Genomic DNA, 25536 nt, shown 5'->3' on the forward strand with positions numbered 1-25536 from the left:
GCAGTATACATTATTGAACCCATCTTACTCAGTCTCCTGACAACCCCAAGTTCAGTCCTCTTTTACAACAGTGGCACCGTGCAATATTTGTCCTTTTGTGACTGGGATATTTCACTCAGCATAATGTTCTCCAGAGTCGACCATTTTGAATAATATTGCATGAGTTCCTTGTTTTTCAATGTAGCATAGTATTCCATTGTGTGAATATACCACAACTTCTCTATCCATTCATTTTTTGATGGGCACTTAGGTTGTTTCGAACTCCTTGCTATTGTGAACAAAGCCACAATAAACATGGTTGTGCATATATCTACTTGGATGTCAGTTATGGTCTCTTCAGGGTATAGTCCCAGTAGTGGAATTGCTGGGTCAAATGGTGAGAAAGCGCCATACCGCTTTCCACAGGGGTTGCACCATTTTTTCCCTAAACTTTTGACTCAAAGGAAGACTTGCTTCAGTTGAGGAGAGATATGTCCTATAAGTTAACAGCTTTCTCTCTCAGGCAACTTCTATAGCTGGCTAAGTATGTCCAAGGTGCCCAGGGCTAAAGGCAGCTCAAGCTCTGGGACTATAGAGGAAAGAGGACCACCTGTGATATTCCTATCCCTGGCTCATTTCAGAGGGGCAGCAGTAGGTTGTTCTTCAGGAGGCAAGGTGTCCAAACAGCAGGACCAAGTTCTTCATTCTGTGGGTCAGGGCTTCTAGGAGACTGGTGGGAATGTATGGGTGGAGATGCAGGGCCAGGTCCTTCAAGCAGCTGATTCAGAGATTCAAATGTTCAGGTGTTGGCCACCAGGAGGAGGGGCTGAGGCCTCTAAGCAGAGGGGCCAGGGAATTCCAGGTAGCAGGGTCTCAGTCTATTGCTCCAGGCAGGAGAGCAGTCCAGTCCACACTAAGAACTTTTTAAGACAGGTACCTGGTTGATCGACCTGAACAGATTCATGTCTGCTGACGATGCAACATTATAAACAAGGGATTAGTGTTATCTATTTTTCCACAACTTATCCCGAAACTTCATGAACTAAAGCAATAATTTAATTTTGTTCATGTTTTTATGGATTAAAAGTTCTGGAGGGACCCTAATTATTCATCTCCGATCAATTTGTTATCAACTGGGGCTTGGACGAACGCCGCTGGGTGGCAAAAAGAAATACTTATCTACAAAACAAAAGTTGGCATGGTAAAATGACCAAGATATACCTTGAAAAAAGAACATAGTGATCAACTTCAGAAAGTGATAGCCTTGAAATCTACAGAATGCAGATCTACCCTGCATATATAATATTGGTATGAGTTGGAATTAATTTCATTGTAGGTGATTGGTTGTTATTGGAGAATCAATTTAAAATATGAATTATTCATCAAATGCCTGATGCTTTTGGCATATCTCTTTTTCCATACAGCATCTCATCCTCCAGGCCCTCTTCAAAGGGTTTGTGCTTCTCAGAAACAATACTGGTTTTAGGATAGCAACTCAGAGCTATAAAAGATCAAAGAAGAATCTGCTTGCTCTTTGACTGGCTGGGCCTGATACTGAAGTGACTTTTCTGACATTTACTAGTGATCTATGGAGTAATAACTCATTCAAGCTTCAAGTGGAGAGAAAGTAGATCTCATCTCCATGGTGACTTTCCCTGTTAACCCAACATCCATACCTTTCTGGCAGATGGAATCCACCACCAGTAGCTCAATGAGACAAAGATGGCTAGTCTCTTTTCTTGCCATTTACATCTGCAGAAATTCTGTAAATTATCATTTATGAGTGAGTTGTGACTTGAAAGCTATGGGTTTAAATGAATTTTCTCCTTGGAAGGAAGGTCAAAGGTTTTGCCGTAGTTTTTAATCCTCCACACAATGATTTTCAACCTTTTGTTTTTTGAAGGAACTATTTCAGAATCTGATTAAAGTTATGGGCAAATACACTATGTTTCTATCTTGAAGGCAGTATTGATGGAAATACTTATCTTCCTAAAGAGTTATGTTTCTAAAGTAAAGATACTGGATGGATGGAATTACAGAAACAGTATTTTAATAATTACCTTAATGTCCATTGGTCTTTACACTCAATTCTGGTCTCTATGGTAATTTTTATTTTCTACTTAAGTACTCATGATTTTCTTCTTCCCCCCTTAACCTTCTCTTCCTTTCCCCTTGAGCTCTGTCTTTACAAGGATCTTGGTTGTATTTCAGCAGATACAATTTCACAAGGTTCATTTCTCTCCGGGTAGTAATAAACTTATGAAGTATGACAGGGTCAATATTTCTCCAAATGAGTTCTTTTATCCATAATTTATACCCAGCAGCAGACATTCTGTGAATAGAAAGAAAGAAAGAAAAATAGCCTCTGAGGACAATATTATAATAATCAGATATCATTGCTACTAACCAAATTTTAGGCTGTGCATTAGAATCACTTTGCCAAATTATTTTGTACTACTACTACCCAAACTGTCTACCCAGATTTTTTTTAATCAGTTGGAGCAAATACAAAGATTTCAATTTTGTTCTGTAAACACATGATTGCTGCATCCTAGAGGAATTGAAATTAGGCATCCTAGCCTTGGGAATATTTTTCAGAAACAATAAAAGGCTTCTTTGGCTTTGTCGTTTTATGGAGATGCTTTGTATCCAACTCACATGCCCTGTAATGTAATCTCAGAGCACAGATGTTGTTTCAGAGAGTTCATTCATGTCAGTAGCAATTAAAAAGTCCTTTGTTTTCCAAACACGCCTCTCTAGCTTGCCTTGAAGTGCTCTGCAAACAATGATGCTTACAGCCTGAGGAAAGGAATCTTTATTGTGTGTGGCAGAAAGGGTGTGCTGTGTTCATTTTCAGTCTTGTTTCATGATTTACAGCAGGCACACCTGTGCAACTTCTTGACAATGATGTTTAAAATATGGAAAATCCTTGGTCATAACTTCACCATTTTAGAGATATGACCTCTCGTAAAAATCAATGGTTAGGGTATGCTTATTAGATGCATGGAAATAAAACCATTTAGTTGACATCATTTCATTAACCTGATTCTGTTCACATCTAGATGTCAGAATAGATACATCCTTAGGATTTAGGCACAGGATAGCCTGATTTTGTCTCTCTTTCACATGAGGGTGCACCACAGGACAATATCTAAGTGACTGTGCACTCTGTGCTTGAGGTCACACAGACTTGGAGAATGAAGAATTAAAGGAGGGACAGGTGATATGATTTGTGAACATTGAAATGGCAGGGTTGTTTTCTCTGCTTTCCTCTTTTATTCTTCAAGAATGAATGGCTTATTATTGTAGAACAAGTAGGAGGAGCCAAAGAGGATAGAAGGAGGCTAAACCATAGGGTCACACAATTGGATGGGTGGAGGGAGAGATGGGTAAAGAAAAGGGGAAAGATCCAGTGTGAGAGACAATATCTATGAACTTTATGAATATTGTAAATAAACCAGTACAAAATTTTCAAAAAGAATGAATGACTTTATCACTTCAGAAAAACAAACATGAGGTGGGAGGTTTAACACCCCCTGATCTCAAAACCTACTACACAGCAGTAGTTACCAAAATAGCGTGGTACTGGTACAATGACAGGTTCATGGACCAATGGAACAAAATTGAGAACCCAGAAATGGATCAAGCTACTTATAGTCAACTGATATTTGACAAGGAAATAAAACCTATCATGTGGGGAAATGACAACATCTTTAAAAAATGGTGCTAGCAAACTTGGACTGGTTCCTGCAGAAAGCTGAAACAGGATTTACATATCACACCATACACAAAAATCAACTCAAGATGGACCAGAGACCTAGAACTAAAGCTTCAAACAATAAAGTTCATCAAAGACAAACTGAGATCAAGTTTAGATGTCCTAGTTTATGGTATAAAGAGAATGCCAAATACAGCCAGAAATGCTCAATTTGGAAAGGATAAAATTGATGAATGAGACCTTCTAAAGATTAAATCCCTGTGCACATCAAAAACATTTTCAAGCAGAGTGAAAAGAAAATATTCTGATTGGGGGGGAGGGGGGAACCAAAAAACCAAATATTTGGCAATACCATTTCAAACAAGGGTCTCTTATCAACAGTTTACAGAATCCTACAGGGCCTCCACAAGAAAAAGAATGATCATATAATTACAATATGGGCAAAAGACATGTAAGGACTTTTCAGAGAAGAAGATATTTGGATGGTCAAAAGGCACATGAAGAAATGCTCAAAATCACTGGCAATAAGAGAGACACAAATCGAAACCACAATGAGATACCATCTCACCCCAGTAGCAGTGTCAAAATTTAACAGAGCAGCAGGTAATAAATATTGGAGAGGTTGTGGCGAGATAGAAATTCTAATACACTGTTAATAAGATTGTTAAATGACACAACCACTCTGGAAGATAGTTTGGCATTTTCTCAGAAAGCTGAACATAGAAATTCCATAAGACACAATTATTCCACTATTTGGAATATACCCAGAGAAAATGAGAACTGAGGCACAGTTACTTGTTCACCAATGTTCATAGCAGTGTTACGCACCATCACAAGAACATAGAAACCACCCAAATGTCCAACTAAAATGGAATGGATTGAGAAACTATGGTATATTCACACAATGGAATACTATACAGAATGCAGGAGCAACAGTTTTATAAATCAATACCTTATTTGAGAGGGACTGGAGAACATTATGCTGAGTGAACTAATTCAGTCCCATGAGGACAGTATGAGTGTGTGGAGAGAGAGAGAGAGATAGGGAGAGAGGGAGAGAGAGAAAGGATTTATACTTTGCAGAGAATCAGAGAAAATATGCATAGCGTAGTCTTATCTGACCCACCCACTTGTAGGGTGAGACCTCATACGTATTAATATAAAGGCCTGCTAATGACGTTTAGGGTCTTTAATATAATACATATCACAACTCAGATACCATTCTCCAATTTTAGTGTATGTGTGTGTGTATGCACGTTCATGTGTGTGCATACCTGTGCATGTAGGTATGAGTGTTAGGGGTGAGGGTAGATAGGAAACTAATCACTTACAATCCTTTTCTGGTTTTGCTTCTTCTTGTTGTTGCTATGTGCCCTCGAGTCATAGACTACTCATAGCGACCCTACGAATGAAAGACCTGGACACTTGTATAAGTTTGGTCGTTTCTCCAAGTTCATAGAGTTTCTGCAGGCAAGCCGTTTTGGAAGTGGATGCCACTCCTGCTTCCAAGCTCGATTTAATCAGGAAGCTCCACCAAACACTGTTCACCATAGGTAACCATTATCACATTTGCACATCAGTGTCAGTGTTTAGCATCACAGCAACCAGAGTTACCTCTGTACAGCATTGCATAGACCAGTGCTTAGTTTATATATTTTCCTTTCCTTAGGGAAAGGGTAGTGAAAATTGACAATTAAGGAAGCTATTGAGTTATAATAAAATAAAAAGTCAAGTTGTTTCACATCCAAGAGGAATATTTCTCTTTAACTTTTTTTAATAATCAGTATAAATCCTTGCCATCTCATATGAAATATTGTTTTTCCTACCTGGCAATGAATTTTATATTTTTTAAATATAAAACAAGTAGACTCCATTGTCTATAAAACACATAAAGCAAAAGTAACAAAATATTTTCAACTCAAGTTCTGCAAACATTACAATAAGGAGAAATCAGACATATACGGGTTAGAACTTTATTTTACATGTGAAGCTTTATAATGTCTTATAAACCAGATGAGAGTCACATAACTGGACTGTTAATCTTTTTTCTTCATTTACTTTGCTCAAGTTTTTCTCAGCCAATGCTTCCCAGCAATGATATGCCCTCATCTTCCAGTTATGATGCTCCCAGTGAAAGGAATCCTGAGCTTTAGAAGGTATTACCACCCTGACTTTTTTTAAACCTTTCTTTAGCTTTTAATAATTGATGACAATTACATTCATAAGGGCATAAAAAGGGCAAAATGCTTCCTAATAAAAATAAGTCAATGCTGAGCAAAATAAGTCAGTAAAAAAGAGGACAAATATTTTGAATGTAATTATCATCAGATTATAGAATTAAGTTTAACTCTTCACCCTGCTTTGTACAAATGGAATTCCTCTCGTAGCAGCTAGAAACAGCCACAAATTAATGGATTAAGAAGTTATGGCACATTCATACAATGGAATACTACACAGCATTTAGGAGAAATGATTTTGTAAATTATTATCTAATTTGGGAGGAACTAGAGAGCGTTATGCTGAGTGAATTAACTCGGTTCCACAGGGACAGATATTGTGTAAAACAATTATTGTAGAATGAAGATGAGGATCCAAGGGGGGAGTGGAAGCAGAGCGATGACGATGAGTGGGAGGGGTAGGGATTAATCATGGGGTTGTAGAATTTGATGGGGGGAGTGAGGGAAATAGGAAGAATCTGGTGTGAAAAACAATATAGTCAAATTTTGTTAATAAACTAGTATAACAATTGAAAAGAAATGGAGTTCCTCTAGTTTGTGTAACTATTTCATAACAAAGTTAGAACTGTAAGTTCACTGAGGAAGAACAGAATTCAGTTCAGGCCAAGAAAGACAATTTATTGAGGAGAAACTTCCAGCCTGGCTCTTAGCAGAAAACCAGTCCCCACAAAAAGTTAGAGAAGGATTTTATATTGTCTTATGAGGGATTTGGGGAGGGGGTGTTCACAGGTTCACAAGATAGGGAAGTGGGCTGAGGTCTCAGAGAAATATTTCTGGGAAAGGAGGTAGAGCAGTTTTACATCCTTAACATAGAGAAACAGCCACCGCTGTAGCTTCCTGATTGGATTTTTTTCAGTGGCCATTCTAGGAAAGGAAGGAAAGGTCTCTGTAGTCCTAATAGTTAGTTCAGCCTTTTGTTAATATTGATTTGGGCCGTTGAGATTCTCTTTTGTAACTATTGCCAGCTGGATGGGGGTGATGAGCTAAAGGAAGGGCAAACGGTGTTGATTTTAGGCAACAGAGTTGGTAGGTGTGATGGTGGAGGGTAATGGTTGGTACTCAGTGGATAATGTGAGGAGTTCGTGGATAGTGTGGTTGTCAAAGGCTCTTATCTGCTTCTGTAGAAAACTAGAGAGAAATCACATGAGGCAAGGACCGAACATTGAGAAAATTACTGTAAGAGGACTGAGGAATGGGAGAACCCAGGGTAGCCAATTTTCAAGAGAGAAAAACTTGTTGACTTCCTATTTCCCATCGACTTCACTGGATTCATTCTTGAAGTTCTTTCAACTTGCCTATGAATACTACTGATTGGTTTACATAATAATAATACTCTTCTACCAGAAAGAGGCAGAGTTTTCCATTTTCAGTAGTTTAATGCTCCTCGGCTTTGGAGAGTAACTGCTGTGAGGGATTCTACCTGATTTTATAGTGAAATAAATGAATATGCTACTCACTCAATATCGTCATTTAACTCTTGGAGAGAGTTTGTAGTAAATGTGGCTTGATGTCCAATTCCCCTTACATCTCTTCCTATGGCTGCTGTAAGACCCACTCCCAGGAGTATAGGGACAACAATGGCCTGTTTTTCATTAATGAGGGGGACAGAGCATTTTGAACTTGGTCTTCTGTAAGTATAAAGATTTCGGGAGTTAAAAAGGCATGCACATAGACTCCAGTCCAGTTGGTCTGCAAGCAGCAATAATCTGAGTTGCCACAGATGTAGAATACTCCTGAGGTAGAGCAGTGAGTGACGTTGTTTGATAAGGAAAGGGGTGACTACAATAAGAGGAGGAAACATTGCCTGTTACTTTTGTGCTATTATTTGAAAGTAGGCAGGTAACATTTGAGGTAGGGAGAAGGATTATATTTTCTGTTAGCTGACCTATGAGATTTATTCTGTTGAGGTTCAAAGTGTTATTTTCTGAATCCTAATTCTGTGCAACAGGAGAGGCTATATATGTCCTCTGTTTTTTAAATTCCTTTAATCACACTAGTTTGTTTACAAAGTTCAAATATATTGTTTTCCAGACCAAATTCTTCCTATGTCCCTCACAACCCCATCAAATTGTACAACTCCATGATTAATTCTCCCTTCCTTCTGCAAATCCTCATCCTTCTGCTTCCACCCTCTTCCCTTCCCCACCCCCCATTGGATCTTCATAGTTATTCTACAAAAAAATGGTTTTATATAATATTTTGCTTGTGGAATTGAGTTAGTTCACTCATCATAATGTTCGCCAGTCCCTCCCAAGTTAGGCAATAATTTACAAAATCATTTCTCCTATGTGCTGTGTAGTATTCCATTCTGTGAATGTTTAATATTTATCAATCCATTTGTTTGTCCCTGGACATCTGGGTTGACTCCATTATCATGCAGTGGTGAAATATGCTGCTATGAACAGTGGTGTACAAGTCTCTGTGACTCAGTTCTCATTTTCTCAGAGTATATTTCAAGTAGTGGGATCACTACTGGGTCATATGGAATTTCTATGTTCACTTTTTTGAGGAAGCGCCAAACTGCCTTCTGGAATGGTTGTAACATTCTACAATCCCACCAAAAGTGTTTAAGAATTCCTTTTCTTACCACATCCTCTCCAACATTTATTACTTGTTGTCTTTTTAAACTTTGCCACTGCTACTAGAGTAGGATGGTACCACATCGTGGTTTTGATTTACATCTCTTTTACTACCTGTAATTTTGAGCATTTCTTCAAGTATCTGCTGGCTTTCTATATATCTTCCTTTGTGAAAATTCTTTCCATGTCTTTTGCCCATTTTGTAATTGGGTTATCAGTCTTTTCCTTTTGGAGGTCCAAGAGTATTCTGTAAACTTTTATTATGAGACTCTTGTCTGAGATGGCTTTGCCAAATGTTTGTTCCCAGTCAGTAAGTTTTCTTTTCACCCTCTTAAATTTTTTTTTTTATTTTATTTTATTGTTTTTGTATGAGTGTACCATCAAATCAGATCTGACTGGTACAGGAGGAGATTGTCCCTCCTTCCTCGGCAGAGAATCTGGTGGATTTGAACCGTGCACCTCTGGGATTGTAGTTGCAGCTCCTTACCACTAGGCCACTAGAGCTCCCCCCTTTTCACCCTTTTAGGAAAAGTTTTTGATGTCCACATGGATTTAATCTTTAGTAGGTCCCATGCATCTATTTTATCCTCTTTAGATTATGCATTTCTGGTTGTATTTCACAGTCTCTTTATATATTGGAGTAGTGCTTCTAAGCTTGATCCCAGTCTATTTCTTGTAAACTTTGTGGTTTGGGGCTTTGTTCTCAGGTCTCTGATCTACCTTGAGTTGATTTTTGTGTATGGTGTGAGAGGTGGATCCTGTTTCATCTTTCTGCAAAAGGAAGTCCAGCTTTGCCAGCACCATTTTAGAGGTTGTCATTTCCTCATTTGATAGCTTTGATTTCCTTGTCAAATATCAATTGATCATATATAGCTGGGTCTATTTCTGGGTTCTCAATTCTGTTCCATTGATCTATATGCCTGTTACTGTACCAGTACCATTCTGTTTTGGTTACTACTGCTGTGTAGTAGGTTTTTGAGGTCAGGGAGTGCCATGCCTCCTACCTCATTTTTGTTTCTTAGAAGTGTTTTGCTTATTTGGGGTCTCTTGCCTCTCCAATTAAATTTGACAATTTCTCTTTCAATCTCCCTGAAAAAGGAAATTTGGTATCTGTATTGAGATTACATTGAACATATAGATTGTTTTTGGTAGGATTGTCATGTTTACTATACTTAGTTTTCCTACCTATGAACAGGATACTTTTTTTTCCCTCAGTTTCTTTAGGTCTTTTATTGCACCCAACAGGTTTTTAAAGGCAGTTAGTCATATGGGAAGAGATTACACACCCTTCTCTCACAGAGCAGCTGACGGATTTGTACAAGATCCCTTTGGACTGGCAGTAAGATCCCTTTGGCCTAGTGGTAAGAAGTGCTGCAATCCCAAAAGCAGCAGAAAGAGGGGCCTTCTCTTCTAGTGTGATTTACTGCCTCTGATAATCCACTGGAGCGTCAGCTATGACTCACTTCTGACTGGACAGTACACACCAACAACATATGATGAGCTTTTGATCAGTAGTGATACAAATGTAGCCAAGTTAATGTTATAGAGGGATCCTTTTACTTTGAATTTCTAGGCATAGAAAATGTAAACAGAATTTTGATGATGTTAAAATAGCTTAAAAATGGAAAACATAACTTCAAAGGAAAGAAGCATTGTGCCATTCAAGGGAAGAATTAGTTATGAAGATCAAAAATTTTTGAACAGTGGCTTCAGAAGGATTTAGGCATCTGATGTGAGTATGCTGAAGAAAGTATTTGTGTGAAGCAGCATTGCAGGTCTCTGTAAACAAAACAGATGATACTGCTAGGATTTTACATCTGTGTTTATGTTAAGGCATTTTGCTCACCATTTTCCCCCCCTGACATCACACCATGTATAGTGGTAGAAGTGGTTGGCTTTAGTCCCAATACCTGTGATTTATTCTGGACTTTAAAACAAATCATGGGTATTATATTTTATCTTGCAACTCCACCTTCATCTATAGAGTAGAAATGATTAAATGCCTACCCATTTCAAGGGTGTGGGGAGTTATGTGAGAATGGCTGAGTTAATAATATGTAGCATGTGGTACTTTGTAAACTGTCAAACTTTAAAAGGTAAAGTCTTTATGTAGACCAAATAGAACTGTGTACGTATTAGAAATACTTGAAGAAATATTCCAAGTTCTCAAAATATTGTTATTTATTTTTGTCGCCACACTTATCCAAGATTTATGACAGTGCTATATCAGTTAAGCACATTTCTAAGCTAATGGATATACACAAAAATAGAAAATTGAAAAAAAAGACAAATTCTATTTGTTATTATATCAGAAGTGAAACCCCCAATCCAAAGGTTTTCTTGGCATATATTGAAAAATTGTTGGCCATAGAAATGATAGAAAAATGGAATTTATGTTTTCATAATTTCAGATTACAGTTTGCTTTTAGTTCATTCCTTCTGTTTCCCACAGATGCTTGAAGACAAACTCTAGTTCTGCCCTTGGAGTAATTTTTCATTTTTTTAGTAAATGTCAAGGTGAAAGGATTTGAACAGATCAATGATGTGGCTATTTTCAATTAAAAAATATAATGTAACATTGATGTTGTCTTTATATACTGTTGAGTTGATTGTGACTTATAGTGACCCTATGTACAACAGCTGTGAACTCTGCTCTATCCTGGGCCAGTCTCACTGTCTTTGACACAAGTGCCCCCATTACTCCAGTTGCTGTGTCAATCTATCTTATCTGGGGTCTTTCTCTCCTGCTCTGTCCCTCCATCTTTCCAAGCATGATGTCCCTCTGCAAGGACTGGCTCCTCCTAGCCATGTGCCCAAAATATGTGTGATAGAGCTTCAGAATCTTTGCCTTCAAAGAGCAGCCTGGTTTAATCCTCTCCAGGACAGAACTGTTTGTCCTTTTGGCAGTTCATGGTGTGTTCAATACTCCAGCACCACAACTCAGAGACTTAAATTCTTCTTCCATCATCTTTAATCATTGTCCAGCCCTCTGATGCATAGCAAGTAATTGCTAAGACCATGGAGTGGATAAGGTGTATTTTAGTCTCTAGACTGACACAGTTGCTCCCCAGTACTCTGTGGAAAGGTCCCTGACAGTAGACTTTCCCAATGCAATTCATCTTTTGATTTCCTGTCTGCTCGTACCAAGTGTGTTGATTGTGGGACCAAGCACACTAAAGCTGTTAACAATCTCAATCTCTTTTCTATTATGATAATACCAGTGGCTGAGTGGTGAGAATCTTTGTTTTCTTGATGTTAAACTTCAGTTCATATTGAAGGCTGCAGTCCTAAACTTCTGTAGCAAATACCTCAAGTCTCCTCAGTTTTGGCAAGCAAGGTTGTGTCATCTGCCTAGTGCCAGTTGTTTATGAGTCTTCCTCCAATCCTGATTCCTCCTTCCACTTCATAAAGCTCAGCGTCCTGAATGATCTGTTCCACATATAAATTGAAAAGGTATGGAAATAGAATTCATCCCTGACTTACACATTTTCTGATTTTGAACCATCTTTTGAAAATCTTATAAGTCAGTATGTCAAAGCACACAGTTTTCTTAAAACAATTTTACTAATAACAATTTAAGGAAAAAGAAAATGAGAGAGCTGTTATTAAACTAAATATCAATTAATGAATAAAAATAATGATAAGATCATTTATTTATAATTCCCAATAAAAATAATAATACAAAAAGTAATATTTATGTCATTGCTTCTACTCACCAAAATACAATTGCATTTGACAGTTGGAATGAAAAGCATTCTTAAAGTAAACATTTACTCTAAACTAATATGTTGTAAGCTTAGAAATATGGACACACACACACACACACACACACACGCACACATATCTTTTATATGGAAGATTATAGACAAAAGATAAAACATAGAAGAGGAAACTTTAATAAGGAAGCACACACACATACTTATATAATTAGCATTTTGTTGGGAACATTAAATTTTGCTACTATTTAATTTTCTGAGAGTAACAGCTGCACTTCCACTTAATAATGAAAAAAAACATTTTAAGACAATATAGTGCCTCAGTGTTAGATTTTATTTTTTTTTATTTTCTAACTTAAAAGGCAGGTAATTCAGCATGTGCTATTTCTGGAGAAAAATTACTTGCATTATGAGCATCTTCAATTATTTGTCTCGCTTCATATAACTTCCTCTTTCCTCCCTCTGAGTTCTCATTATTCAAAAATCATTTACCACTAAATTATAGAAAAATAGTTTCTTCTAAAGCAGAAGTGAGGCAAAGCTAGGGATGAGTCAATAAACAATTATGAGACTCTCAAATAATAAAAAAATGTTTGCCATCTATGACATATGATGTGTCCTGGTCTCAAGACACACGATTCCAGTTTATGGAGAGACTAGAATGGATAATAATTTTTCTTCTCTGCAACTGATGGTTCCTGTCACCACAACTTCAGAGAGAGTATTTCTTTGGAAGTATGAAAACATATTGCTGTGGAGAGGATACACAGAAGAGATACATGAGCATCTTTCCCCAGGAACAGTCTAAATTTTAATTATATCTTAGCAATCAGAATCTGAAACCACTGACTTTCAAGTCACTGTAACCTGAGCCATTATTTTCTTCATGATGAGGCCCTGTCAGAGGCTTCAGGGTAGGTGAATACTTTGTGGTCAGTTAGACCTCATGTCAGCTTCGGTAGCTAATAGGTAGTAGTACAGCCTTGAAAAATCACTAGACGTTCTAAAGATACACTTTCTTTGTTTATGAATTTTAAGTATATGCACAAAAGGAGTCTTGATGGTGTTATATTTAATGCATTTAGCTGCTAACCAATGGTTAGTTGTTGGAACACAGGGACTACCTTGTGGGAGAAAAATGAGGCAGTTTGCTTTCTAAGACTGAAAGCCTTAGAAACCCTATGGGGTAGTTCTACTTTGTTTTACAGTGTTGAAACTGACTCAAAGGCAGTACATAGGCACCGAGGTTTTAAGGAATATATTAAAATCCATGTATGTTGTTGTTGTTGTTATGTGCCATTGAGTAGCTTGTGACTCATAGTGATCCTATGTACAACAGACCTAAACTCTGCTCTGTCTTGTGCCAATCGTACCATCTCTGACACACCCATCCCGATTAACCCAGTCACTGAATCAATCCACCTCATAGAGGGTCTTCCCCTCCTGCGCTGTCCCTCCACCCTACCAAGCATGATGTCCTTCTCCATGGACCTGTCCCTTCTTGCAACATATCCAAAGTATGTTAGATGGAGCCTCAGAATCCTTGCCTCCAAGAAGCAGCCCAGTTTGACTCTTTCCAGGATGAATCTGTTTGTTTTCCTAGCAGTCCATGGTACCCTCAATTCTCTTCTCCAGCATCAAAGCTCAAAGGCATCAAGTCTCCTTCTCGCCTCCTTAGTCATTGTCCAACTCTCTGATGCATAACAAGTGATAGCAAAGACCATGGCCTGTATCAGATGCACTTGGTCTCCAAAGAGGCACCATTGCTCTTTAGTACTTGAGAGGTCCCTAACAGCAGAATTTCCCATCGCAATACATTTTTTGATTTCCTGGCTGCTGGTGCTGAGAGTGTTGACTGTGGAGCCAAGCAAACTGAAGCTGTGAACAATCTTAATCTCTTCACCATCTATCCTGATGCTGCCAGTTGGTCCAGTGGTGAGAATTTTTGTCTTCTTGACATTGAACCTCAATACATATTGGAGGCTGCAGTCCTTGACCCTCTGCAGCAAGTGCTTCAGGTCCTCCTCAGTTTCAGCAAGCAGGGTTGTATCCATATATAGCACTTAGCTATATGTGTATATAGTACCACATACATTAAAATATTATAAGATGCAGATACTGTATGCTTTTCTTACTTACCTTGTCCATAAAATCTGGATATTATTTGAGTAACATTATGCCCATGTTATGAATCTGTTATAACTAGTGTAATGGCATCATGAGAATTCTTCATCACCAATATTTGTGTGAGCTGGGTATGAAATAGAGTTTTGGTGAATGATAAATAAGGAGAAGGCTGCTAGGATTTCTATGAGAGATTTTCTAATCTGAAAAGACAAAGAAGCAAAAGAAAAATGTTCTTTCCAGTGTTGTACTTTATTGCATATGGGCCTGAGGGCCTGCTGTTGCAATGGCCACCTTGCTGTGATAAAACTGAGGTAAAAAAACCAGAATGATGGCATCTCCATTCTTTATGCCATTTTGAAACAACCATGGAGATTGTCTCATTCAGTCTTGCTTATAAACAATAGATGTTCTTGTGTTTAAACCATTCTGACTCAGATTTTCTATTGTTTATAATCAAAACATGCAAAGAACCCATCTGTTGTTGCTAGTTATCATCAATTTGGCACTTGACACATGGTGACCAATACACCGTAGAATAAAATGTTATGCCATTAATATGCTTGTTTAGATACTAGACCATTGGGATCCATAGGGTTTTGACTGGCTGAGTTTCAGAATTAGATTGGCAAGTCTTTTTCTTCTCAGCTCATCTCATCCTGGAAGCGTGGCTGAAATCTGTTCAGCATAATATCAATGTAAAAAAATTCTCTGATAGAGGTGTATTGGCTGTGCTTGAGGTGTATTGATTAGAAATAGAACCTAGGTCTCTTATATGTTGTTGCTATGCACCTTCAAGTCACCTGTGACTCAGAGAATCTACGTACAACAGCCCTAAACCCTGACCTATGCTGGGTCAATCTCCTTGTCTCTGACACTCCCACTCCTATTACCCCAATCACTGAATCAATCCACCTCATAGAGGGTCTTTCTCTGCTGCACTGTCCCTCCACCCTCCCAAGTATGGCGTCCCTCTCCAAGGACTCGTCCTTCCTGGCAACATGTCCAAAGTATGTCTGATAAAGCTACAGAATCCTTGACTCTAAGGAGCAGCCTGGTTTAACCCTTTGCAGGATGAACATGTGTGTTCTCTTAGCAGTCCATTGTATATTCAATACTCTTCTCCAACACCAGAACTCAAAGATATCAATTCTCCTTCTATCATCCCTACTCATTGTCCAGCTCTCTGATGCATAGCAAGTAATTGGAAAGATCATGGCATGTATCAGGCACACCTTAGGCTCCAGACTGACATTGTTGCTCTTCAGTACTTTGAAGAGAGTGCTGACAGCAGACTTTCCCAATGCAATTCATCTTTTAAATTGCTGTCTTTTGTATAGGAGGTGAAAATGCTATCATTGAACCACCAGTGCCTCATAGACTTGTGTGCATTGGTTATACATTATTCAGTGTATTTTAGAAGGAATAAGTTTGTATTAAATAATTTTAATTGAATTAATAAAAATCCAACCTACAAATTTATTCTAACTTTATTCTCTAATATATATTAAATTTTATTTCCAGAAGAGTTTAATAAAAGATTTAACTGATGGCAATGTAATATTTTGTCTTAAAGAAAAGCAGAATAGTGTTGAAAAGGAATTTAGTAATTCTTTTAGAATCTAAAATTTAGGAATTTTTACCATCTAGAGAGACAAATTTGGTGTTTCTTTTAAAAGGAAAATTATTAAGTAGAAAAATGTCCTGGTAATTTTATGTTATATGTAGCACATAAGTGCCAGAGTCAACGATTATAATGTGAACATAGACTCGGCCTGGGTCATCCTTGGATTATAACTACTCTTTTATTTCCATAATTTACAACCTCCAAACCAAGTCAAGATCATCAAGTCAGTTCCATAAAATAGCTCTTATTCCTTTTGATAATAACACAGATAATATTCACTGTAGAGACAAAAAAACACATTTATTTTCATTCTTCTCCTGAACATGGTTGTCATTTCTGTGCTCAACTTATAGCTGACAGACCAAAAAGTTAAAGGAAACATAAAATTTCTGAACATATCAAACTTAGAAACCTGAGATCTTGGATTTTATTAGACCCTGCAGTATCAGCCAGAATGTGAATCTTCTTTTATCTTGAAAGCTGTGGACAGAAGCTTTCTGTCATATTCTTTAAAAATATCAGAGAGAAATAGAAAAGAGCTAAAGTATGGCTGTGTACAACACACACACACAAACACACACAGGAGTTCTGTGGTGCATTGGTTAAGCACTGGACTGTTAGCTGAAAGATTAGTAATTAAAATTCACCAGCTGTTTTGTGGGAAAAATATGAAAGTCTGTTTTCATAAAGATTTACAGCTTCTGTAAGCCCACGGCGCTGTCCTATGAGTCTTTATAGTATATATATTAACCTCACCAAGAAATAACACCCATTATGGCATATATTAATCTCACCATCAGCTATGATAGGAAATTATTTTAATCTGTTTATAGTTGGCATAGCTTTTATATATTAGAGTATGTGAAATATTCTCTCATATATATTATCATGTTGTTGTTGTTGTTATGTGCTGTTGAGTTGCTTGCAATTCATAGTGACCCTACGTGCAATAGCTGGGAACTTTGTCCTATCCTGAGCCAACCTCATTGTCTCCAACACCCACCTCCATTACCCTAGTCACTGAGTCAGTCTATCTCATCCACAATCTTCTTCTCCTCCACCCTCTCAAGTATTATATTCTTCATTCATTTCCAGAAAGAATTTTTGCACTACTGGTATTTTCCACCACTCCTCATCTGTAAATTTGTTAAACTACAGTGGGTTCTGTGTTATTGTGATGCAGGAAGCAAAAGGGAGGTGTTGTGCTACATATATTTTACTTGCTGGTAGGGTTGTCCATAATAAGCAGGTTTCAGCAGAACTTTAGAGTAAGGCAGGCTTGGAAGAAGAATCTGGTAAACTATTTATGAAAAAAATTGGTCAGTTAAAAACTCCATGGAAGCAAAAGTCGCAAAAATCAAATGACACATTACACTGGGCAAATCTGATACAAAAGACCTCTTTAAAGTATCTTTTAAAAAATTTTTTAAAAAAGAAAAAATTATTATAGTAGCTACAGCCACAATATTTTCAATCACCTCAAATGTATGTAAAAGTTGGACAATGAATAAAGAAGACTAAAAAAGGCTCGATGCCTTTGAATTACAGTGCTGGTGATGAATATACCATAGATTGTTAGAAGAGCAAAAAAATCTGATTTGCAAGAAGTACAGCTAGAGTATTAGAAACAAAGATGTCAAGACTTCATTTGATGGACTCTGAGTATTGTACTTGGTAATGTGAAGGGTCAGTGAATAAAAGGAAAGTACTAAATGAGGTGGGCTGACACCGTGTCTGCAATAATGGACTCAAGTACAGTAGGTTCAGAGCTACTGTACACAGGGTCGCTATGAGTTACACGTAACTTGATGGCACATGACAACAACAACAGTAGCTATAAGTCTTGTAGTTTGAACTAGAGTTCAAATATTAAAAAGTAGAAGTCAGTAAGAACCTTTTCTCTAAGGGCACCTAAAAATGTGAACCTGTAACTACATTCCAGTGTTATAAAAGTCTTCTATAATCTCAAATGTTTTATATTGTTGCTGTTGTTAGGTGTTGTCTAGTTGAGTATGGCTCATAGTGACCCTAAGAGCAAAATATCTGAACCCTGTTCTATCCTGTGCCATCCTCACACTTGCTGACACACAACAGCCCATTGCAGCCATCACCATGTCTATCCACCTGCTTGAGGGGCTTCCTCTCCTTCACCTATCCTCTACACTTCGCATGTCCTTCTCCGAGGAACAGCATCTCCTAGCAACATTACCAAATTATGTAAGGTGAAGCCTCATCATTCTTGCTTTCAAAGAACCCTCTCCAAGACATAGCTGTTTTTTCTCTTGGTCATCCATGGTATGTTCAGTGCTTTTCTCCAACACCACAGCTCAAAGGCGTCAATTCTTTTCCTGTCATCCTTATTCATTGTCCAACTCACGGATGCATAACAAGTAATCAGAAATACTGTGGCCTGAATCAGACATACTTTAGTCCTCAAACTGACATCATTACTCCTCAACAATTTGGAAAGGTCCTTAACTGCAGATTTTCCTAGTTCAATACTTCTCCTTATTTCCTGACTGTTCATACCATGGGTGTTAATTGTGGATCCAAGCAAGGTGAAGTTGTTGACAGTTTCAATCTCCTCTTCATCCATCATGACACTGTCTATTGGTCCAGTGGTAAGTATCTTTGTTTTCTTGTCATTGAGATGCAATCCATACCAAAAGCTATATTCCTTGATCTTCTGCAACAAGTGTTTCAAATCCTTCTCCTTATAAGCAAGCAAGGTTCCGTCATTTGCGTAACATAGGTTGTTGATGAGTCTCCCTCCAATTCTGATGCTACACTTCTCCACATAGAGTCCAGCTTCTTGGATAGTTTCCTGAGCATACAGATTGAATAGGTATGCAGTGAGAATACAATCCTGGCACACTCCTTTCAAATTCCAAGCCACACAGTGTTTCCTTGCTCTGTTCTCACAGCAGCCTCCTGGTCCAGGTATAGGTTCTGCATTAGCACAATCAAGTGCTCTGGGATCTTCATTCTCAATGTCAGCCACAACTTGTTATGACTCACACTGTCAAATGCCTTTGCATAGTCAATAAAGCATGAATAGACATTTCTTACTTTCAGCCAGGATCCATCTGACATCATCAACGATATACGTGGTGCCATGGCCTCTTCTAAATCCAGCTTGAACTTCTGGCAATTCCTTATCTAAATATTGTTCCAGCCTTTACAAATGATCTTCAGCAGTATTTTGCTTGCATGTGATATCAGTGTTGTTGTTTGATAGTTTTCACATTAAGTTAGATCACTTTTCTTGGGAATGGAAACAAATATGGACCTCTCCCAATCTGTTGGCCAGACAGCTGTTCTCCAAATTTCCTGTCATAGACTGGTGAGTGCATTCAAGGCTGCATCTGTTAATTGAAACAAGTCAGTTGGTATCCCATACATTAATGGGGCTTTATTTTTTTGCCAATTTCTTCAATGCAGCTTCTACTTCCTCCTTCTTTACCATTGATTCCTGTTCGTATGGTACTTCCTGAAATTTTTCAATGTCAGTCAATTCTTTCTAGTATAATGACTGTGTAGTCTTTCTATATTCTTTTGATGCTTTCTGGGTCGCTCAATAAATTACCCAAAAGAGCTTTCAGTATTGTAACATGAAGCTTACATGTGTTTATTGGTTCACTTGAGAGCTGAGTAGAAACAGTTTGGGCATTTTTTTAGTTTAAGTGTTTTATATTAATGTAGTTAAAAACATGGTTCCCAGAATAGTCTACAGACTTTCCTTGTTGTTGTGTACCATCATGTGGGAACCAACCCATAGCTAACCCTCTCGCGGTTTTTGCACAGGAGGAGATTTCCCATCATTCTCCTGTGGAGCAGTTGGTGGATTTGAACCCCATACCTTTGAAATTGTAGCACAGCTTCTTAACAATAAGCCACCAGAGCTTCTCTAAGGTTTAAAAGAGTCCAAGAAATACTTAAAGGAGAGTTAAACATTTGTGTGACAATGGTGTAATGAATATAGTATATAAAATAACTGAAACAATAAAAACAATAATGATTAGAGTTAGGCACCTGTCAGTGGGGATGAGGTTGGAACTGGGAAGGACAGGCATGTGGAAGGCTGGGTATCCTTGGAACTCTTCTTCATACATCCTCCTGTGGGAGAATGTGTGCATATCTACATTAATACAATGACTAAGGATGATAGAAGAAGAATTGATGGCTTTGAGTGGGGGTGTGAGCCAAGAGTATTGACTATACCATGGACTACCACGGGAACAGACTGGTCTGAAGCTGCCCCTTGGAGGCAAGGATTTTGAAGCTCTAACTTACATTGTACATGTGGCCAGGATGGCACAGTCCTTGGAGAAGGACATCATACTTGGAAGAGTGGAGAGATAGCACAAGACAGGAAGACTTTGGATGAGATGAATTGACACAGTAACTGGTGTAATGGGGATAGGTGTGTCAGAGGAAGTGAGACCGGCCCAGGATAGGGCAACGCTTAGAGTTATTGTACATAGGGCCACTATGACTTGACACTCGATGGCACTTAAAAACAATGGCAACAAATACTTTCATTAAAAGCTTTTATTTTAAAAATGACTTAAACATTCTCTCACCTTCATTTTATTATGTAATTTGTTTTTTACATAATTTTTAATTTTATATTGGTTTGCATATAAAATTCACATACATTGCATTTTTTAACTGTTAGTTTAAAAATTACAAAATAATTTACAGTCAGTAACTGCAAGGTTGGTGTTTTGCACAGGTGCGTGCTTGCCTTACAAGGAAGAACTGGCAATCTAACTACTTCTGAAATCACAGTAAGGAAAATCTTAAGGTCACTAGGTGGTGCAAATAGTTTGTATTTAACTTCTAATCTAAAGGCTGGTGGTTCAAACTGACTTAGTTGTTTCAGGGGGAGAATACCTCTTGGTGATCTGCTTCTGTAGAGATCTCTGCCCACAGCTGATTCTAACTCATAGCAACCCTCACTTGTGTTTTTGTGGCTAAAGATCTTTAAGGAAATACTAGCTATTTTTCTCCTGAGGAGTGATTAATGGGATTGAACTATTGAAGAATGCAAGATGTGACACACTCAGCCACAAATACTCTTTATTCAGTATCAATTCAGTTACAACCTGTTTGGTTTTGGCTTATACATTCCAAAGCCTTTCTGGATGTTAGTTTGCCTTGAGTGGTGATACAGAGTCTGAGTTAATGCATTCCAAGCCCTTCCTCTCTTTTTCTCTCCGTTGCAGAATTAATGCAGAGTCTATGCCTTATTATCAAGATTTCTGGGTTACTTTAATCATAGTTAAAGGACCTTGCAAATTTAATAGGCTATTTTTAAGAAAAGGCAGTTTTCCTCCATATGAGAGAATGGTAGATAATGAAGATCTGCTCAAAAGCGATTTAAAATAAAAATAAAATAAGTTAGTTATACTTAATGAAAATAGTGTTAGCATTTGCAATTCAAGTACTGTTTAAAAGACAGTTAGGTCTTAATTCTTAGCAGACTGAAACAGAAAAACATTTTTCTCTCTCTTGTAATGCTTCAATGTAAGAATGGGGAAAGAAACAGTTTATGTGGGTGAAAACTTCTCATAAATTCTGTTGTCACTTGTCCTGTTTAAGTTTTACCTCTGTAGAGTTTAAAGGAGTATAAAACATTAATTAGGGAACTCTGGGAGCTTAGTAGCAAGGAGTTGTGTTGCTAATGCAAAAGCAAATCCCCCAGCCATTCAGTGTGAGAGAGATAAGTAATCTCTCCCTGTGGTATGTCTAGCCTCTGAAATCCACAGAAGGGTCCACTATGAGTCTGTTCTAACTTGACGGCACATGATAATACAACACAATTTGCAAATCAGACTCTATTTCCTTTTTTCCAGCTGCACAGCTAAAATTCTTGGAGTCTTACTCAAATCTTTCACACCCACAACATATCCTGACATTCTTGTTTTCAAAATATCTGAATCCTCTGTCACTTCTCACCACATCCCTCGTTAACTCCACATGCCTCTCACAATTTGTCTCCTAGATGATATTTGGCCTTCAGACTGGTGTCTCTACTTCCTTTTTTGTATTTTGGACTATTTTTAACAGTGGGTTCAGAAAGCTGTTAAACGAGAAGTCAGATCATGTTACCTCTCAAGTTGTCACCAGCAAAGTCTTCCCAGCCACTGAGGGATGAGTAGTTTGTTTGACTTCCCTCCCTCACTGTGCTCTGAATACACTGTGCCACGCACTATACTCGTTAGTTAAAGCTTTGAACAGTGATTGACACATAATATTTGTTCAGAAAGTTATGAATAAATGACTAGTAACCTTGATATATAAACCACTATGATCATCTGAAATTTCAAGATAATTTACCTTAAATCCTCCATTTTGTGTTTAACTTTTAATATTTCTTGTTAGTTGTGGGAGCCTTTCATTTATTTTCCATCACCATTGACTGTGAGTTGTTATTTTCTCTGAATTTTCCAACTCTACTCTGCATTCTGATTTCCCCACATGTTGTCTTTTCCTTATTGAGCTCTGCTTAGATCATTCACTCCCCAAAGTCCCCTGTACAGCAAGTAGAATTTATTGAAGGGTTGGAGCAATGGAAGAGGTGATGTCACAGAAAAACACCTAAAATGTAATTGTAGGTTTCTGCTTTCGTAGAAAGGTAGACAAATGGATGGGTTAGTGGACACATACACACTCCAACTGTGGAGTCAGAACTGAGTCAATAGCTGACCCTCCATACGGGTTCCAGATGTTTCCTGTAAATCACACAGGAGGAGATTGTTCATCTTTTTCCTTTGGAGCAGCTGGTAGATTTGAACCTCTTTCCTTTTGATTGGGAGTAAAATTCCATACCCATTAGACCACCATAGTACACGCACTCTCTCTTTCTCTCCCTCTCTCTTACACATACACACACACACACACACACACACACAAATAATTGCCATCTAGTTGGCTTTTCCCACTAATAGAAAAACAGGGTGCTGGAGAAGAGTATTAAATACAGCAGGGACTGCTAGAAAAACAAGCAAGTTCATTGTGGAGAAGCCAGGCTGCTCCACATTGGCAAGGATTCTGAAGCTCCGTCTGACATACTTTGGACATGTTGCAGATGGGATTAGTCCTTGGAGAGGGATGTCATGCTTGGGGGGCTGAAGGGACAGTGTAAGAGAGAAAGACCCTCGATGAGGTGGGCTCATTCAGTGACTGGAGTAGTAGGGATAGGTGTGTCAGAGACAATAAGAGTGGCACAGAATAGAGCAGGGTTTAGGGCTATTGTGCATAGGGTTGTGATGAGTGACAGGTGATTTGACAGCACATAACAACAACAGTTGGCTTTTGTTATGTCTAATGTAACAAAATGTTATCTAGTCCTGTATAATCCTCATGATGGTGGACATGTTTGAATTGATCACTATAGCTATTGTGCCAATTCATTTTACTAAGGGTCTCCCTCACCATTTCTGCCCCCCTGTATTGACCAGTTGTACCTCCTTGGATATTAATTCCACCTTCTTACTTCGATGAATTTTTCTTTTCCCACATAATTAATTCTATCTTTAGATATCTGACTATCTGGGCATTCTTTCGTTACTGAATTAAAATTAGTTTTGTGTAATTTTTCTATCTTTATTTTTCTTAATTATGTGAGACTCATTTAGAACAAATTAGCGGTGAGCTCTGGTGGCCTAGTGGCAGGAAACTGCACTGCAATCCCAGAGGTGCGTGGTTCAAATCCACCAGATGCTCTGCTGAAGAAGGAGGAACAATCGCCTCCTGTACCAGTCAGATCCAATTTGATGGTACACACATAAAAAGAATAAATAAATAAATAAAAATTATAAAAAAAGTCTTAGCTATTCCAGAACAAAACAAAACAAAATAAAAAAACTTTAAAAAAAGAACAAATTAGCATCCCTTTTCCAGCATCATCTATGTCTTCTAAGGGTCTCTCTAAGTGTTGTTGTTGGTAGGTGCCATCAAGTTGTGTATGACTCGTAGTGACCCTATGAACAACAGATCTGCACTCTGTCCTATCCTGTGCCATCCTCATCATTTCTGACACAGTTAAGCCCATTGTTTCAGTTACTGTGTCAGTCCATCTGCTGGAATGTCTTATTCTCCTTTACTTTACCCTGACTATTCCAGCATGATACCTCTCTCTAAGGAATAGCCTCTGTAAGCAATATGCCCAAAATGTGTGAGACGAAGCTCTAAAGATGACTCTGGACACATCTTTTCCAAGACATATCTATTTGTTCTTTTGGCAGTACATGAAATATTCAGTATTCTTCTCAATATCATAGTTGAACAACATCAATTCTTCTCTGCCATCCTTATTCATTGTTCAGCTTTCAGCAACATAGCGAGTGATCGAAAAGACCAAGGCCTGAATCAGGCACACCTTAATCTATACACTGACATTATTGCTCTTCAGTAATTTAGAGAAGTCCTTGACAGCTGACTTGCCCACTGCTATACAAGTCTTTGTCTTTAGATTGTCAAGACCAAGAGTGCTGCTTAACAATCTAAGTAAGACAAAAATCATTAATAATTTCATCTTTTCTTCATTTATCACGGTGTTGTTTATTGGTCCAGTGGTGAGGATTTTGTCTTCATGATATTGAGATACAATCCATATTTGAATTCTACTAGTCTTTGATCTTCTGCAGAATTTTCAGTCCTCCTAATTTTTAGTAAGCAAAGTTGTATCATCTGCATAAAGCACGTTGTTGACGAGTCTTCTTACAATCCTGATCCCATATTCTTCTTCACAGAGTCCAGCCCAGAGTCTTGGCCCCCATGCACCCATTTATTCGACATTGAGGCCCAGGAGAGTGAGAAGGTTCAGCAGTTCCAGAGACCGTTTGTCCAGTTGGCTGAAGATGATGACATGGAGGTCAGCGCCACAAAATTCCTGAACATTTTCAACAAAATTGTGATCTGCTAATCCTGATCTGAAGACAGATGGTTTTGGCTTTGACACTTGTCAAAACATGGAGGCTGTGATGGATATTGATACCACGGTCAAGCTGGACTTCGAGAAATTCAAGTGTCTATGAGACAATATAAAAAGTGGCAGGCCATATACAAATAGTTTGGTGTTGACTGTGCAGGGACCATCTGCAGCAGAGAACTCCCAGAGGCTTTTGAGACAGCAAACTTCCATCTGAATTAACATCTCTACAATCCGACCATCTAATGCTATTTGGTGGAGGGAGAAGATGTGGATTTTGACCAGCTGCCTGGTGAGGCTCGATGTCATATTCTGTGCCTTCAAATCACTTGACAAAGATGACACTAAAATATCCGAGAGTGATTGCAGCTGATTACGTATTCCTGAATGAGAACCACAGACATTCCCCTCACTGTCTTGCCACTGGAGTCACCTTGGAGGCCTCACTCCCAGGGCTGATCCTATCTCCAGCCACATTTTCATGGGTCCTGTGACCCACAGTCCTTTTCATGTTCCTAGCTCTGGGCACCAGCTTCTCAGTCAACAGCCAGGATGGATCCAGCATGCCTCGATTTGTGTTACCTGCATCACCTAGTTACCTCAGGCTTTAATATGCTT

At 38.2% G+C, this 25536-nt stretch overlaps 1 pseudogene; it reads left to right on the forward strand.

The window, feature by feature from the left end:
• LOC102846105 overlaps positions 1 to 25291 on the forward strand; it is a 125396-nt pseudogene extending 100105 nt beyond the window's left edge.
• Positions 25292 to 25536: the final 245 nt, after the last annotated feature.

The sequence above is a fragment of the Elephantulus edwardii genome, unplaced genomic scaffold, assembly GCF_000299155.1.
Source record: "Elephantulus edwardii isolate Elephantulus edwardi_28Jun2011 unplaced genomic scaffold, EleEdw1.0 scaffold00371, whole genome shotgun sequence".
In the NCBI taxonomy this organism is placed as follows: Eukaryota; Metazoa; Chordata; class Mammalia; order Macroscelidea; family Macroscelididae; genus Elephantulus; species Elephantulus edwardii.